General features: G+C 38.4%; 1 long non-coding RNA gene across 13 annotated transcripts in view; it reads right to left on the bottom strand.

The window, feature by feature from the left end:
- LOC149220915 (uncharacterized) overlaps positions 1–14,605 on the bottom strand; it is a 142,323-nt gene that overhangs the window by 50,228 nt on the left and 77,490 nt on the right. For 6 of the 13 annotated variants that reach the window (XR_016248790.1, XR_016248783.1, XR_016248788.1 and 3 more), the window contains exon 2: positions 10,030–10,180. The exons of the other annotated variants lie outside the window; for them this stretch is intronic. This is a non-coding gene — a long non-coding RNA (uncharacterized LOC149220915). The remainder of the gene's footprint in view (positions 1–10,029; positions 10,181–14,605) is intronic. 13 annotated transcript variants of the gene reach the window in all.

Below are 14,605 nucleotides of genomic sequence, written 5' to 3'. Positions count from 1 at the left end.
GTTATGGATGTCAAGAATATGGACACTACAAAAGGAATTGTCCTAAGCTTAAGAAGGACAACAACAACAAAAGAAAGAGGGAAGAAGCTCACATGACTCAAGAGGTGAAAGAAGAAGAAAAGAAGAAAAAGAAGGAAGATCCTTCGAATCTCTACTGTGACTAAGTCAAACTCTTTAGTTCAAGTCTTCTTTCAAGGTTTTGAGTAGAATAGGAGCACGTAAAAAATTGCATGGCTAGAAACATCTTCTAGAATCTAGAAGCTTGTAGTACATAGAGTTCTAGATACTCATGTAGAAAAAGCATTTATAATAAGAACAAAATGCATGGTTAGAAATATCTACTAGAATATAGGAGCATGGTAGATATAGCTCAAGATATTCAAGATAGCTCGATGTGCGACCTCCACCACCTAAGCCAACCATGTGGTCCCTCGCCCATATGTTATGATCATATGTTTGAAGGTGGGCCTCCCGAACCCGAAGGTATGAATTTTCATTGGTATAGTTGAGTAATTTTGTTTACTTATCATGGACACTTTTGGGTATGGATTGATGGGGGTAATTCGACGGAAAGAGTGGGCTGGGTCTGTACTCTTGTCTCCTCTACTTGATTTGGTGGTGAGCTTTGTATCCTAGTCCAATGGGATCTCCTTTACTGGGTATTAGCTTTAGGGTTGGCATTACATGGAAAATCCCAATTTTGGTTTCGTAGTCCTGGTTCCCAACACCATATACATCACTACCCTCCGCTCATTCTAACCCCATTTATCACTTTTCCCATCTAGGTCCACAAAGGGTTAGCCTCCCCCTCCTCTTTTCCACACTTTGGGTCGGGCCTGGAACAAGGCCCCGGAGGTTGATGCAGCTAAAAAGAAAGGAAAAAGCATAATTTGACTACTCTCAAAAGGAAATATACAACAAAATGCAAAATATTGCCAGGACATACAAATTTAGCACATGGGCAAAAGCCAAACACGAGCTCTACCCCTATCTATGGACATCCCCCTGGTTCCTATGCACCCTAGATGAGCCCCCTCCACATTAAGGAACCCATGGTTGTCCCAACCCTTGGAGGGCAATGAACTGAACCTCCTTAAAGGGGGTATCTATTGTTATATCCTACACATCATGCTCTCATCCCCTGGAGCCCCGAGCAGTTATGAAGAAAAATCAATCAAAGGCAAAAGGCATATGAAGAAGGGTGGAAAAACAAAGGTCGGGGTAACTCATGTACCACGATTGCTCCCTCCTACACTCATATACCCAAGTGTGGGCTTCCCCTATTATAGCTACCCTTGTACCATGGCATGTGGCTTGGAGCCTTCCCCTGATCCCCACTCCATTCCATCATTATATCACATGCCACCTACCACTTGATGGATGTACCATGGACATGTCACCCCCTTTAAAGGCTGAAACCACCTAATAGGATCCTTGGTTAACCCCCTTATTGAGCTTGGAGACACCTGTACATGCCAAAGCCCATTATGGAAGGGCATACCACCATGAAGTGTCCCTTTAATTCCATGCTTTGTAAGCTCTTTTACTTGATTAGTCTAATGATTTGTGTATTGGAGGGCAAGGGGACGCACTGGATCTTATGCAGCATTGCAGGTGGGTCTCCATTTTGGGTTTGGTCCCCCTATATGGGGTCCAAGCCCTCCAACGGGCCACATTGGCAGTTGTAGGGTGAGCGTAGAGAGCCATGGGCCACCACCATAGCAGAGAGCACTTCATGGATCCCTATCACCATTCAATGATTGCTCATATTCCACCCTTTGGGATGAGGATGATGCATCTGGATCACTATGCCTAGCCAGCTTCACACTTGTACCACACACTTGGCAGAGGTTCCAAGGTCCAGATGAGGATGTCTCACCAAGGAAGACAAAGGGAGGGCTTCATCATCCTAGCCCTTACAGATGGTTTACGTGCATTATCGATCCACTTGGAGACCCATGAGGATGTCATTATGCCCCCACACCCACTTGGGGACACCACATGTGACTTGCTTGGATATCGCCAACCCCTCATTCACTATGTTTGGAGTTTATTCTCTCACCTTGGCATACTTTGGACTCCACTAGGCCTTCTCAATGGCCCAATGACTCATTATGTTTACTATTTTTCCCTCTTGAGAGGCTTATTTTTTTACTATTGAGCTATCTTGGTGGGATTGTCACCAAGGGATGTTATTATTCCACATTATTTTGTTATTTGGGGCTTAATTAGGACAAATTAGGCAAATCGGCCTCTTTAGGAAGGATATAAATAGATGAGAGGCTCATTCATTCCTCTCATCATCACTTGGATTGGATTAGTAGCTCTTGTGAGAATTTTGCATTCCCTTTTGGAGGACAAGTTTGGTTTCATGGATGAATTTTGATGTTTGGATACTATTCTCTTGGTCTTGGAGCTTCAAATTTGTCTTGAATTGATGATTGGATATACTCATTGTACATGTAAGTGCTCTTTTTCATGTCTATTCTTTACATTTATCTTGTCACATGAATAATGTATGGGATTTTTGTTCTCTAGATCTGAAATTTGCCCTAATTTATGTGAAATTGTGGAAATTTTGGACTTTTGAAGTGTTGCATATGTTACATGTGTCATGTATGATGAATGAATGTTCCTAGAGGTTTAATTTCATTGAATACACTTCAATAAGCCATCAACTCTTACACATCAAAGTATAAAATCCTTTGGTAGTCGAGTTCATGCTTTAATTTGCCATGCGAAGTTGCCTAAGGACTCCTTGATTGGGTAAAAGTCTCTCCAAATTTCAAAATCACCTTGACTCCATCTCTCCCAGGGCAAGGCACTGATCTAGCCTCTTGGTGGTCACCTAAACGAATATTTTTCTCACCTTTTTCTCCTCTTTCTAGGCCTAACCCTAGTAGGTCACCTAGGGCATCAAGCGAAATTTTTCATAGCCATCCAAAACCCTTGAAATTTGATCCACCACTGTGCTGGGGTTTTCTCAAGAGGTCCTCCAAGTTTGAGGCAAATCCGACGTAGAATCCCGAGATATAACAAGCCCTAGCCATAAGACCATCTCTTTCCCTAGGTTGATTTGGGTTAGTGTCCTACCTTGGATCATTGCATTTAAAATTCAAAAGAGAATTGTCCTTTGATCCTATTCTCCTCCCTAAACAGGTCAAGCCCCTCTAGTGTTGGTCAAATCCACATGCTTGACCTAGTTTGGGTCCACTTTGTTTCTTTGTGGTCTCGCAACTTTATAACTCAAACTCCACAAGGGTCACATAGAATCCATTTCTCCTTTAGGATTCTTAGGTCTAGGATACCTCTTGTCAAAGGATATTCCCCAACCCTAGTTCTAGGTATCCTCATAGCCCTTCTTAGAGAGCTTATCACCTTGCTTTCAAAGCAAGCAAACCAATCTTTTGAGCCTCTCTTGTGAATAAGCTTTAGGAATCACCATATCTTATCATTGATCCATCCTTCCTTGTGACTTCTCTCATACTGGGACTCCTCCCATCAATGAAAGTTCGTAAAGAGAAGGGAACCTTAGCTGAGGTGATAGTGGGCTACCGCTCCATTGTTGCCCCTTGACCTAGTAGTTGCTCTTTAGGATCCCCTCCTAAGACCCCTACTAGTTTGAGTGGTAACAGAGCTCTCACTTGGAGTAGGGTTAAATGCTCTATAACAAAGGCCTTTCTCTTCTCAAGCTTGAACGCTTGATGATCTAGGTGTCTATGGTTTACAACAAGCAACATAAACTCCTTTCAATGCTTATCTTCCTTCACTAAAATTGTTCTTGCAAAAGATTTCCCTATAATCACTTCAAAAGCTTCTAGGGATAAGATTTCTTCATGTTTAGTGTTATACAAAGGGCCCTGCATGCTAGGATGTGGTTTGACCATAACGTGCTTCTTGGCATAAGAGCATATTTATCTTTTACAATTGTGTAAAGAGCTATAAGAATACACTTGTCTAGAAGTGTATCTATCTCCTCAACACTTATAGCAAGAAATTGTCCTTTTCCACTACTAGCCTCTTCCTTAGTATCATCTATAAGCTTTAATGTATTCAAGGCTTTAACAACCCAATCAAAATCTTTGTCTTCATACACCTAACAAATTTTTAGGTTCATGTCTACAATCAAACTTGGATTTGTGCCGCACATTTGCTTCATTGTCATCACTATTACCCGAAAAAAATGATATGAAGCATCTACAACCACCTAAAATTCATATAGATCTATCGTTTCGCAAGCCATAGTAGATAAGGGATCTTCTAGAACTACATCTTCCAAGAACCCATCATTGGGTATATATCAGCTTTCAAAAGACTCCCATAATGTATCCCGATAATAGTGAGTGATTCATAAAGCTTTCCCACACAAACTAGTTTAGATGCTTCTTCACTACTCATATAAGTAGCTCTTACAACAATAGGTAAAACATTTCCTAGAACTTTAACTGACCAAGGCCCCCCTGCTAAGAATGAAAGCAACCCTTCCAAAGAACACTAATACCAAGAAAAATCAAGCCTGCACCTCCAATAACAAAGTGAGATACTTCACCACCCTTGAGCACAAATGATTTTAGAAATGTCAACACCTTCTAGACCACAGAAATTGTTGGGAATATCTCCTTTCCACATCCATCAACATCAAAAATCATTGGAGACCCTCCTTCTACAACATAAACATCTGCCCTATTTGTGAGTTTTGCTACCATTATTTGTGTCTTAGGCAGAAACATAGTGTCAATGTGTGCATCAAACATGGAAGATAACCTTTCACAACCATTACATCTCAATTTCTTGCAACTAGCACCAAAGAACCTGTGTAGGGCTCTGACCTTTTTAGAATTCTTGAACGTGTTTTTGTGCCTCACCCTGTTTTCATTGAATCTTGTGGCTTGGGTATGTCGTCCTTAACTATTCTAATCGTGTAGAATGGCATGGAGATCGAGCTCAACTTGGCCAAACTTCACCCTCCAGAGTGATTGGTTCCTCCTCATCATCTTCGTGAAGAGAAGGCCCCTATTTTCCAAGAGTTGTGGAAGTTGAAGCTTCAAAACCTACACAAACATTATTATTCAAAGAGCAAAATCACGAAGGAGAGTACTATTGCTTTTGGATAGAACACAAGCATCTTCAGTGACATCCATCTTTTGACTCTAGCAATTCTTCCTCTGCTCTTTCGTAGTATTTTGTAGTATTACCTACCTCTTCATCACAATAAACTCCCCATGCGAATTTTGACAAACTAAAACTTCCAATATTTCCTTAATTTCCCTAAGATTGTGCTCAAATTTTTCATAGATTAATTCAAATAACATGTTGGTAGCCACAAATGGCTTTGATACCAATTGGAGCAAACCCAATACAAAAATATATATTTTTTATTTAATTCTTCATGTGTTACATTAATATATCGACAACTATTTTTATATGCCACAGAGTACATAAGTCACAACCTTTCATGCGAATGAAATGTCCATTGGTTTGATTACCATAGTTAAATATCATTGATGTTCACCTATCTCTAATCCTAGTTTAGCTGTACTGCAGGTGGGCGGCATAGTTTTATTGTGGAATTTATGAATTCCTCAAGGAAGAGTTGTTAAAGTTTACAGAGGAGTCAAGGACTTCCAAAACAGTATTGGGGTAACTAAATGCAACATTTATTACCCTAATCCTAAAGAAGAATGAAATCTCTGTGCAATTCCCTACACAATCATTTCCAAGATCCTTGCTAATAGGTTGAAAATAATTCCTTTAGGTTTCATATCAGAGGAACAGTTCAGTGTCCTTTTCAATAGGCAGAATCATGACACAATAGGAACCGAGCACTGCACGGGAAGGCTTGCACTCAATAACTGCTAAAAACATCCCAGTTGTGATTATGAAAATAAACTTGGCATGGGCCTATGGCAGTGAACTGGTTACTCTTTAGGCTACTAATGATTCACATAAGGACGAGCAGTTTAGTGGTCAACTGGATATTGGTTTGTTTGGAGTCACTAACATTTGCATTTCTAACAAATGGATCAACTTCAAAAATAATTATATCCCTCAAGATGACTTGAGAAGCGCTACCCAATGTCCCCACTCCTATTTCTGTTAGTGGCCGAAGGATTAAGTAGAATGATTAGAACAAAGAAAGGAGGGAGAAATTATAGGCATAATGGGAAAATCTCTAAACTTAAAACATAACAATGTAATGTTGTTTGAGTTGGGAACATCAAGAGAGGTACAGAAATACAGAGACAATTTAAACCTATATTGGAAGGCAACAAGAATGGAAGTCAATGTCCATAAATTATCAATTATACTTGCAGACTGGAAGAAGATATAGAAAGGTTTCAACTCTTCCATTCTCCCTGAGGACAGTTGATGATTGAACAAAATACTTAGATTTTAATCTTAAACCTAACCTAATGATTATAAGATAAAAGGATTGGTATTGGCTTCACAAGAAGATAGAAAGAAGATTGTCTAACTGGAGCTACAGAACACTTCCTAGAGGAGGCAGACTAACATTAGTCAAATATGTTCTTGAAGATGTACCAGTATTTTGATTATCTTTGTGTCACATTTCAAAGGGACCTTTGGAGAATACTAGAAGGAAGTGTTTTAGTTTCTATGTACCAAGAAAAGAGAGAAGAAAGGGATTCCCTGGGTAGATGAAGGAAATTGGCAAATCCAATGAAGAGGGCAGATGGGATTTGAAAAACATTCATTTTTTGGGCAAGCACTCACACCTAAAAGTCTGTGGAGGATGATTCATCATGATCAATTGCGGGAAAGGCAAAGGTGGAGAAATATATAACTCCAGATTCTGTTGAGGACAGGATCAAAAATGAGGAATTTTCCTTTGGTAGGAAAATGGATGGCATGGAAAAAAGGGGAGGTCAACAGCATTAGAAGTGGGGAAGACCCAAGGATGGGAAGCTCAAGGAGTTTCAAACAATCAAATCCATTAAAAAGAGGCACTCAACAATAAAGGAATATACCGCATAACTAATGCAATTGATTGAGGGACTAGCACTATATGGAAGCAAGGATGAAAGCCAACCTCTCATTTGGAGCTACAAGGAGACCTTAATTAGAATGGAATCAATTTAATCAATTTATGCTAATTTTTAATCACAGTGCAAAAAGAATCAGGGATGAAGATGATATATCAGGCATGTCTAAGAATAGAATATATGGCAATTACTCAGCTAAATTAGGGTACAAGGCAAAGGTGGATCACGAAAGAGAAAATGGTGGTGCAAAGTCATATGGAGGCTGAACAGTCCTGAAAAACAACAACTTTTATGTGGTGATCATATCAAATAAAATCCTTACTTGGAAAAATTGCCAGAAGCAAACTTGGGAGGGGCCAAACTGATGCAAATCTGTAAAGTTCAATTGGAAATTTTAGGCCACTTGTTAGCCCATTGTTTTTATGCAAGACAGATCTGGACAAAGGCAAAAAAGATGATTGGAGAAAAAGGGAAGTGGGTAGGTGAGTCATTCAAGCACTACTTTTAAGGATGGTACAGAGACAGATAAGCTTGTCCCTATACAAGACTATCATCAAATTAGATAAGCTTATGACAAAATTTGGAAACCAAGGAAACTAAAGATCCCTATTGCCTTCTAAACCTGCACTTGCAAAATATTCATCCAATAATAAAGATACCAAATCTAGGACAACTTAGAAGTCCCACCCACTGTCACCTTGGTGGAGACTTTTCTCTCTTTAGGCCGGGGCTTTTCCAACACAAAGGGTGGTTTCCCTAATAGGATTTTCAATCTGTCCTTACAGCTCAAATACTTAGAATCAGATTTGGAAAAACAGAATTTATAGTGTTCAATAAATATTTGATGTTGAAATCCAGAAGAACAGTGTCTTATCCTTAGGCTACAGAGTCCCAAACAAATCTATGCAATAAAAGCTTCATTATAAAGCATATCAACCCAACAAGCATGCATTAGCAGCAGTGCTGCCAGTTATAACAGCTCTGTAAATTGCACCTACCGCCAAGTATAGATGTCCAAAATGACACATCAACCTATCAAACATTCAAGTGAGTTTCTGATATCACATAAGACATAAACAGAAAAAAAGGACAGTTTCTATTGAATAATCAGCCCAGAATACATACTTGTGCAAATTGGGATCACAAACAGCCAACAAGGTGGTCAACAGACCTCTCTTTCTAGCTCTTCAAAAGCTAGCATTAACCCGCTAGAACAGTACAATATTCAGCCCAGTGAAGAAGAGAAGCCTGAAATGATATGATGGTGACCTTGGAATGCAAAATCAGCCCTCAATATTTCCACATGAAAGCTCCAAATCTGCAAGATAATATTCAACCTCCAATACAAGAGTCATGGGTATTCCTCCACAATGAAATGACAAATTGCAAGTGAAGGATAGACCTATTTTTATAGGTTCACTTTGCAATTCTCTCTTAATTAAAATGATTTCTTTTGTTGTGTGAACTGTTCTAGACCATTCTAGGTGGAGCACTCTCTCCCTAGTGCTTTTGAGTCTTGACCATGTCAAAAACCATTAAAAGAAATTCCAAGGGAGGTGCAGCATAGAAATATGTGCTCCACATCCTCAGAAGATGATGTCGTGTAAAAAATATATTCCAAAAGGGGTCAGCCGTGACAATTGTGCAAATGTGGGCTGGTCGTTACAACAACCCTTGGATATAGGATGCCCTCTTTGAAGGGTTATATTCCTTCATCAAGATAGCTACCAATATGAATTTTTTAACCCTCAAATGTGAAGTACACATCTCATGTTGACCTCTTGAACCTTGAATTACACAATCATGTGTTGTGTCTTCCCACTAATCGAGGCACTACTCTTCAACCTTAAACTCTTGCTAGTTGAATGTGCCGAGGGTCCAATATGCCTCCAAATATGCAAACATTGCATTGGGATGTGTTATATGCCTCAAAAGTACAACTTAAAGTGAAAACATGCATGTAACTATGTATTATGTCCATCTATCGAAAGATCATCCTCAAAGACAAGAAACATCCTCCTGTAATGCAAACACACAGGATCTCACCCATCTCTAGGTGATAACAATCCCAAGCATCTTGATAGAGACAGAAAATGATACAACGGGAACTTGGAAGGTTTCCAATGGTTCTTGCGAAGGAAATAAAAATCCATGTGGAGCAGAGGCATTCTATAGTTGCAGGAAAAGCACTGCATCAAATTTATGTACCCAACAGGGATGAGGACACATAACAGGGCTGAATTTCATGCATTATGGCTCCTCCTAAAAACAGCTTCAGAAAGAGGGATCACTGCTCTACAGGTCCTGGGTGATTCCAATCTTATTACAGAATGGGCAAAAGGAAGAAACAGGATAACAAAAATGTTGTTACAGACCATCATGGAAAGAGTCAATGACGTTAAATCCAAATTTTTGAATATATCCTTTAAACATGTGTTCAGAGAATTCAATAAGACTGCAGACAGACTTTCTAGGGAGGCTCTATATTTGCAGGAAGGCAAGCTTTATAAAGCAGAATTTAATGAAATGCCCACAGGGCGTAGAACAGTCAATGATAGGGTGAACTGTTAAGGCACTTCTTGTGTGCAGGTAGCCTATTTAAAACCTCATGGGTAGTTTAGCCAAACGAAGAATAAAAACCAAAATTTACTGAAGGATTAAACTCTGAAAACACGTAAGTTCTGTTGTGATGTCTTTAAAATAATAGAGACGATGACTCTGAGAAGATTCAGGAAATGTTTCTTCTATGTCATTTCTAGGTTGACTTTGAAAGTATGCTTCTCTGTTTTCGGGAAAGGACAGGCAATTTCAAGCCAAGAGCCGCTGCAGATCTGTATAAAACAGTCCTCAATTTGGTATTTTTGACAGAATAACAGAATAGAGAGTCTGGGATCTGGTAGTGCCAGAAAAGCACTTTTGATTTATTTAACTTCTGCTCGAAATATAAAATATAAGTTTTTTTTTGAAATTTAAAAATTTTGAAAAATAATAATAATTAGTCAAGGAGTTGTCAAAGGATCTTAACTCGAGTGATTTGGTGAACAATTTGTTTCTCCAGCTGTGTCTCCGGATACATGTTGTAACTGGCCCGTTAGTGACATTTATGAAAAAATGTATCTGGTGTAATAGTGGCATCCAATCTTTTGAAGTTACCAATTCTCCAGATATTCTCATTACTGTTTTAAAAAAAAACAATTCAAAAAATAATTAGTCAAGGACTCAATTGGGTTTACCTCAGGTGGATGGGAGGAATGATTTTTATCCTCCCTACCCTGGTTCAATCACCACAAGTGACATGATGAGCTTTGTTGTAATGACTACAAGCCTTGTTGTTGAGCCTAAATCCCTCGAGGACCAAAACATGTATATTCCTCATATGGAATATAAAGATATTCTTGACAAAGATATAAATAAGAAAATTTATAACATTAAAACCAAAAAGGAAAAAAAATTAGTCAAGGAAAAATATGGCCCATTGTGTCACCTTGAAGAGCACCAATACCTTTGTTAAAAACAGCAGAACATTGACGTTATACATCAAGTATCAACAATTGAAGAAAATAACTATAAAACATAAATATCCTTGAGCAAGGATAGACGATTTATTGAATCAACTTAATGGGGTCAAGTATTACGCAAAAATTAACCTTAAGTCTCGATATCATCAAATTAGATTTACATGACCAAATATAACGCAGACAACTTTTAGAACTAGGTACCAGGTAGGGATATTGCTAGCTTGAGCTACCTTTAATGAATGATATGTCGTGACCATAACGTTAAGAAGGTATGCCTTAAAAAAAACCCATACATAGGATTATTTACATCTTACAGAATTTGCTTATAATCAAAGCTATCATTCTGCCATCAAAATGTCACCCCTTAAAGTGGTATATGGAAAGGATAGTGCAATACTCCAATGTTATGGTCTAATCCTATGCAAGGGAAATGTTGTGAGAATAACAAACTTGTTAAAATGAAATCCATTTAATAAAGAAAACATTAATATTAAAGATGTGCACAGGATGGGTATAAAAGTTTAATGATACTCACATGATCGTATGAAAATTTCAAGTAGGGAATAGGGCACTTCTCAGAATTAAGCGTAAGAGAACTTCTCTTGAACTTAGTAAATACACAAAATAGTATACTAGATATTGTGTACTTCTCGTACTACTTATGAAACTAACGATTTAGCTTATGAATTTGCTTTGCCACCATAGCTAAAAAGAATCCATATTGTATTTAATGATTGACATTTAAAATAATATATTGCAGACCCGATGACATTTTAGATTCGAAAAACATAGATGTGAAATCTAATAGTGAATTGATGAGCAGTCTGTGGTGGAAGGATGGGGGCTAGTTCTGTAGGGTTCCATCTGGCACAAACCCTTGCTAGCTTTCTCTCAACCCTTACATAACTAGTCTTCCATGTTGGAAATACTAATAGGGGGGGATGAATCAGTATTTCGTCAATTAACCAATTCTAAACCATCAACAAATCACAACACTAACCATCCGAGATTGAACACACGAACACAGTGTTCAATTTGTAACTATGGTAGGTATTCATAATGTATATTTGGCCACTTGATGTATTTGTATTTATTATTGTAAAGCATATTTTAAATGCTTGAGTGAAAAGAAAAATATAGTTTAAGTCAAAGTCCCATTGCCACTTTTAAAAGAAGAAAATTTGAATTTTTAAACTGAAATTTTTGGCTCCAAGTTTGTCAAGTCGGCCTCCCTCCAAGTCAAGTTGGCCCAAGGCAAAGGACACACCCGTTTGACCCAACAGATCACTATATAAAGGCAGCTCAACCTCCTCCACAAGAGAAATTTGCATCTCATCTCATAAGCATCTTATGGGAAACCAAGCGAAGGAACAAGAAGTGCGTAGGAGTCACAAGAAGTTCTCGCAAGGAATAGGAAGTGTGCATGTGTAACAAGAAGTCCACATAAGGAACAAGAAGTGCACAGGTGTCACAAGAAGTGTGCATGAGTCACAGGAAATGTGCATGAGTCACAGGATTGAGCATGAGTAATAGGAAGTTCGCATGACTTGCAGGGGCCAAAATTCTGGATCAGATTGGGAGGCTTGACTTGGAGAGGTTGACCAGGTTTGACCATAGGTCTAGGTGTGTCTCATGTTGAACCGAAGAATTTCTATATTGAAAAGGTTGTTGGGTTTTTCTCCTTGGTGGGTTTTCCCAGGGTAAATCTTGTCTTCTCTTTGTGCATTGTAATCTCTATTGTTCTACTGTTTTTGTATGGTTGAATTTCTTAGTATGATTGTTGAACGATATATTGGAATAATTTAAAAGATCAACATCAAAACTAATTACCAGTATTTCAGAAATATTGTGCTAGTCTATATTGGACTTAGAAAATCAACATGGTATCAGAGCCTTGGTGACAGAAGGAAGGTACATTGAGATCACTTTTGCATAAACCCTAGAGACAGATTTTCATTAAAGTCTTTCTTGTACATTGGCATCTATGGCTTCCTCCATGAAATCCGAAAACATGTTGGAGGGAGCATCAAACTTCAGAGCTTGGAAAGTCAAAATAAATCTTATTCTTGCCAAAAAACAAAGTGTTGGATATTGTGACAGGAAAGACTACTAAACCGTCTAATGCAACTAGAAAATAGAAGTTTAAGGAGGATGGCATTACTGCCATGAGTCTAATAGTAGACTCCATTAGAGATCATCTCATTCCCTACATTGCAAAGCATGATACCTCCAAGAAGATGTATGATGCCCTGATAAATCTCTACACTATCAAGAATGTTGGTCAATCCATGAGTTTGAAGAATGAGCTCTGAAATACGATAATGACTTATGATGACACTGTGGCTCCATACTTTGTGAGGATTTCGCAAATAAGAGATCAAATTTCAGCTATTGGAGAAACTATCTTTGATCAAGGACTTGTGACTACATCACTCAAAGGTCTAGCTAGATCATGGGATGCATTTGCGGCATGCATAAGCAGTGGTAAGAAGCTCCTTCATTTGAGCAATTATGGACATCATGTGCTCAAGAAGAAGCAAAATTTATGACTAGAGATCATCAAGATGAAGAGGTACAAGCCCTTGTAGCTCGCTTCAAGAAAAAGGGAAAGAAGAAGGTTGGACCTCAACATAAGAAGTCCGTTAAGGGATCTTCCTCTAAGAAGAAGAAATACTTATCAAAGATACAATGTTATGGTTGTTGAGAATATGGACATTTCAAGAGAGATTGTCCTAATATGGCTAACAAGAAAAGAAAAGGGAAACAACATGCTTCTGCCGCAAAAGTTGAAGAAGATGAAAAACCAAAGAAGTCCAAAGGTGATAAAGATTTCTTCTACTATCCTGCTTTGGTAGGTTCTTTTGCAGATGATGACGACATGTGGCTGGTAGATAGTGGAGCATCAAGACACATGAGTGGAGAGCATAAGAATCTTTCAAGCATGACAAAAAAGAAGTTGCCTCAAAGAGTTGAATTGGGAGACAATAACAACTATGTAGTCAAAGGAGTTGGAAAGGCATCCACAAAGCTGGAATTTGGTAGCAATGTTCATCTCAGCAATGCCCTTTACGTATTAGGTTTCAAAAATAAACTTGACTTTGTTTCTTGTTTAGAAGATAAATGCGATAGGGTTGCTTTTGTGGATGGCAAAGTACTTGTGTGGTCAAAGGGACTCTAGTATAGATGACACTAGTGTTATTGTGATTCGTGATGGAAGACTATATAGACTTGTGAGTCAACCAAATCAAGCATTAGTACATGACGAAACAAATCCAAGTGAGTTATGGCATCGAAGGTATGGATATCTTCATTTTAGAGCATTGCCTGAATTAAGTGAAATAGTGTCAGGGGTTCCTTAACTACAAATAAAGAATGATGGTGTACTCAAAGGTTGTGCTCTTGGAAAGAACATCAAGAAACCATTTCCAAATAATGACAATAGATCTAAGGAAGCTTTGGATTTGATTCATTCTGATGTATGTGGTTTGATGCTCGTAAAATCACTTGGTGGTTCGTTGTACTATGTGACATTTATTGATGACTTATCCCGTAAGACATGGATATATCTCTTGAAGACGAAAGATGAAGTATTTGACAAGTTCCAGGAATTCAAAGTTGAAGTGGAAAACTTGACAAGTAAAAAGATCAAGATACTGAGATCTGACAATGGAGGAGAATACACCTCAAAGGAGCTTGTTGCTTTTTGCAAGCAAGTTGGGATTAAGAGGGAGCTAATTGTTCCCTATAATCCACAACAAAATGGTGTAGTAGAATGAAAGAACATATCCATTGAAGAATCTATCAAGGCCATGATGCATGATTTGGACTTGTCGTTGTTCTTATGGGGCGAAGCATCATAAACAATTGTGTACATTCAAAATTGAAGTCCTCATAGAGTTTTGGAAGGTATGACTCCTGAAGAAGCCTTCTCCAAAAGGAAGCCAGAGGTTGGGCACATGAGAATCTTTGGTTGTCCTATATATATTCATGTTCCCAAGGATAAGAGGAACAAGCTTGAGCCTTCAAGAAAGAAAGGCATATTTGTTGGATATAGTGAATCTTCAAAGGCCTACAGAATTTACA

The sequence above is a fragment of the Pinus tabuliformis genome, chromosome Q, assembly GCF_031772625.1.
Source record: "Pinus tabuliformis cultivar Carrire ecotype Pingquan chromosome Q, CPIR1, whole genome shotgun sequence".
Lineage (NCBI taxonomy): Eukaryota > Viridiplantae > Streptophyta > Pinopsida > Pinales > Pinaceae > Pinus > Pinus tabuliformis.
Note: the sequence above shows the minus strand (reverse complement) of the source record. Positions and strands in the feature narration are given on the sequence as shown.